This window comes from Lineus longissimus, chromosome 7 (assembly GCF_910592395.1).
Source record: "Lineus longissimus chromosome 7, tnLinLong1.2, whole genome shotgun sequence".
Classification (NCBI taxonomy): domain Eukaryota; kingdom Metazoa; phylum Nemertea; class Pilidiophora; order Heteronemertea; family Lineidae; genus Lineus; species Lineus longissimus.
The window spans coordinates 6637996-6642742 of record NC_088314.1 but is presented as its reverse complement, the minus strand read 5'-3'; positions in this window follow the sequence as shown (position 1 = coordinate 6642742).

Genomic DNA, 4747 nt, shown 5'->3' with positions numbered 1-4747 from the left:
TATGTCACTAATTTCACGAAGTGACCAATGTGCAAAATTTCCATTTTATGTGGTAGCGATTAGGATGAAATTCACCGGCCGTCCTCGTTTTGATTGTGACTCTCGTTTTATGCTATTTCATTTTGATTGTGAATCTCGTTTTTTTTGCTTTCAATGAACATTGGCCAATTTCGTCAATCCGTCGACACCCGTGAGTCTCTATTGTTGATGTATGAACTGTAAACAAAAACATCTTATATCAACCCTTTGAAGTAATGCGATTTGCTGTGAATTCGGGTGGGCAAAATGAACAGGGCGATTGTGACTGTCTCTGCAACGAATTTTTATTCGATCTAAGAGTCTTACATGTAAAGGCTTATTCCACCCGGGAGCGTTTTCCCGGTTTAGTAGCCGGCCATCGCAGCAAAATTACACTTGGCTCCAGCGAGGCGGATATCTGGTAACTCAAATAACCCCCTAGCGCAGTTGTTGGGTGGCAAAAATATCATTGAGAGACGTCAACACCGAAAGCGTATCCTCTTAATTACCAAATGCTAATAACCGCTGTTGTGTACATGTAGTTTCCCGCGACGGCGACTGAAATGGTGAATACACTCCTAGTGGAATCAGTCCTCTATCAGTGAAACATTGTTTTGTATTATTGGTAGACATATCAGACCTCAAAAGCAAACAGCTCTTAAGACTACTGTATTTCTGACAACAGGCAACGCGATATATCAAAATGTCACTTCCTTCTTGTTCTTATCCTCAAAACAAAATCTCAATATCCCTTTTCCTAAGGACTCCATGATATTCACTTCATTGTCCCGAGAAGAAAAAAAAACGTTTCCGTTGGACAATCATTGATAAGTTCCGCAGCAGTTTTTAGTATTTCTGCTCAAAATCACCAAACAGAAGCTCTCTTCCGCCGTAGAATCATACGAAGGCTTCTGATTGGTGAATATAGACGGATGGTCCCGTCTTACGACGCTCTTTGAGGAAAGAAGTTAATTTTCAAACTACTCAGTAACCCACTGCCCTGGCGACATCGTTCCCGTAATGCGACTTCACCCGCATTCCCATTTGAGCCCTGGCGCATGCGTGGTTCTTTGTGAGAAAGTTACACCAATCAAATTGATCAAATCGATACGAAATAAATTGATGTGTCATGATATAAATGCACGCTCAAATTTCTAGTTACAATTTTCTACAGCAGTGTCCCCAGAGCTGTACAAAATGTCCTAACATCAGCAGCGTCCACGAACAGGTCAAAGGCCACCGATTAGAATCCCCTGAATTTCCCTCTCCGCTTCCCTTTCCCGCGCTAATCCTGGTGGCAGAACTAATATCCATCTTTGATGTCCTAGATGTAACAAAAGTTCGCCGCGAGAAGAGATCAGAGGTTACGGCAGGCTTTGATACAGTGGATGTAACAAAAGTTGTTGAGGAAGAGGTCTTCCGAGATTCATCCGCTTTGTGCAGGAAGCCGACAAAATATTGTTGATATTAAGAAATCGTTAGCTGTAAATTAGCTTGGTATTTAATCATGGTCGGGAATGATCAAGCAGCTATAGCGGATCACTCACGAACAAAAAGAAGACTGGCGCAAAATACGATCGATGTCCGCGTTAATTAGCGTCCGTCGCAGTAATCCGCCATTTTGGAAAGGCTTCTTGATCCATAGTCTCTCGGGGGGAGTTCATTATTAGCAATGGTGTTTGTGGTCTCTGATAAAAAAGGAAAATCTCTTTTACCGTCCGATCGACCTTTAGGCAAGTAAGATAGGGATAAGTCAATCATTGGGCAGTTCGCGTTCTCAACAGAAATCAGAATATCACTGGAAGAAAATTAATATCCTTGGTGAATAAGGTACAGGTTCTCTGCAATCATCCTGGTCTATGATCAGGGCATTCAGGACACTGTTTAGGAGACGGGGGTGTCATTTAACGGCAGCTTTCATTAAGACTGGGATGTTCTTGTTTCTAATTCGGACCAAACTATATCACACAGAACTATTGTTTTTACGTTGGTAGCATTAATAAATAAACATAGAGGTGTTACTACATTTCATGCATACCTTTTCACAACAATGTCCGTTACACTATCGATGGGGTAATCGTGCACCATTCCTGCTCAAAGTCAGAAGAAGGAGATTAGCCTCTTCCGTTCACAAGACACAAGTATTATCAATAAAACCAAGAACACATGAAAAAGACACGCACAGCAGACAATAAAGATCGTTCTGTCCCTTCCCTTCGTCTGGTACCTATAAACAAGAGGTGCGATACTGTAAATATTAGCATCGATGTTATCCCTCATCGTCTGCCTGTGTCCGAGATGAAGAAATTTGTGATCGCCGTACGCACCCCGTAGAATAAACTTCTGGCTCATTCGGCTGTGCCACCGCAGATCGTGGCAAGCTTTCTTCCACAGCGGATGGCCATCTTTCCGTTTGCATTTATTTTCGAGCAGATATGAGGTTATTGGGCGGTCCATGTTGGGCATGAAGACCCAGTCTGGTAGGATGGTAAAGTTGTCTGCCATACCCTTGGGTGCCATGCTGTAGTATTCGATTGATTTCTGCAGCATGAGGGGACCAGTGAGGAACGTTGCTTCGCTTTTGGTAAGAGTCGGTCGCTGCTGCTCCGGCAGACGACTTATGATGAAGTTGAAAAACATGTGATGCTTCTTGCAACCCATTAAAGCGTTCATCGCGATGGAGCTTAAGTTATACAACAAAGCGCTCTGGAAGTGCAACTCCGTACTGAAGAAGCATGTGTGGTTCTTTAAGAGGGGTTCGATAGGTTTCAAACTTTCCATGTCCATGTCGGCGTATACACCTCCATAATGAAACAAAACAAAGTAGCGAATGACGTCAGAACGTAGCAAGTCATCGGAATATGATTCGTACATCTTCAAATACTGCGGATAGTGATCCGCAATAAAGGCCAGGCAGTCTGAATTTGACCAAAACCAGTATTCCCAGTCCGGGTGATTGTCAACCCATGATTTGATATAGGGGGCGTAACTCATAGGCACATGGTCGCTGACATATGTCTGGTGGATACGTCTCGGGATGAATTTTATAGGGTCCCCGAGGTCCGAGGTGTCGTTGTACCGCTTGTAAACTGTGGTCCGGTGAGACCGTGTTAGCCACAGAATAACCGAATAGCAAAAGACGGTTACGAGAAGTGCGAACAGAAATTTCAGAAGTTTGATTCCCCTTGTGGAGGTCACGTACACTAGGATGCCATCCATCTTCTTGTTTGGGCCGGGGAACGCCTGGAAACGGAAGAAGCCGGTGAAAAGCTAGAATAACTGATATAACCAACTGGTTCATGCATTTTATTAGCACAGAATCCGCCTTCAGGGTAGTAGATCTACGGTATCAAAAAACACTGAGAAAGCGAACTGTTGTAGAGATGACGTATGTAATGTAGATGTAAGACGACTTGAAAATGTAGATCAGTCAGTCAAGGACAATGCGGGTGTTATAAGAGACTTGGTCATTATGAAGGAAGAAAGGAACTTTGAAATTCTGGAGAAGGAAGAGATTGAGTTTATCTTGGCTGATCTGTGTGTGGGGGTGAATATCAAGGTGTAGACAATTTTGTCTTGTTCTGTTCTCTTTTGTTGTAGCACATCACTTTGTATCTGCACTTGCACCTTTTGATCGTACTTGTTAGTACGAATAAAGAACTATAATAATAATAATAATTAAAGGCTACCCTTACGTCGAAAAATAAAGCGATTAAGCAAAACGGATTCGGCGTAAGGGCAGGTTTCCACCACTCAGGCGGTTATTTCACTGTGTCCTTGTCAGGCCGACATCCGATCAGGTTCATGCTCAAATATATATTACATGGAAGGCCGATGAAGATGACTCCCACATTTCTAGGAATTCGCCGAACAACATTCAGCTAACGGAACCGTCACATTCAGTGCCAGGTGTCTAGAGAGGGTGCTGCGTCGGGTTGGCGCATACCGTTTACATGTAAGGGTTAATAATAAGTCTTAAATCCCCCTCCCCCCTCCCTATGATTCACCATATCGGAATTATTACGGCAAAGAAGACGACCTGATAGGTCTGAGTCGATCACTTACCAAGATATTCCTTGAAATTCTGGTCGATCGATGTCTGCTTGGTGGAAGACACGCCATTCGAGGAATGCAGTGTACTAAACTGCAGGGACAAATGCTAGTATATATTGTATTGTTTTATCCCCCCGGGTATATCCCGAGGAGGGATCTCTTAAAAGCGTATTGTTCAAAACAATCCAAATTAAAACTCATTTGTCATCAGATTATGACCGCATGCGCTATGTGAGATGATAAAAGGATATCTGCCTAGACTCTCCGCTCAGTGCCACTGAGTGGATCCGAGCTATTATTGCAACTACTTAACAAATATGTCACAACGCACCACAGTTTCAAGCAAGTATGGACAGATGTTTAATGTGCACTCCTATGTGCTTATGCTTAGTACATTGTATTTGCTTTTGATAGGACCTGGTTTTGATAATATTAAATCGGAACACTATCAAAATATCTAGGTCGCCAGGCTACTCGTCGCAGTCATGACAGTAAGCCACCATGTTTCGGTGTCAATTTTCTCTTCTGGCTTTGTCTTCAGACAAGGAGAGTTATTTAAGTAGTCCATCCAAGGCAACTGTCAAATTAGCTCCTGATTAAGAGCCCTCTAACCACTGAGCCTGTGATCTTCCCTGTTTGGTCCATGAATGTGCATCAGAACTGATCAAGTCAAATG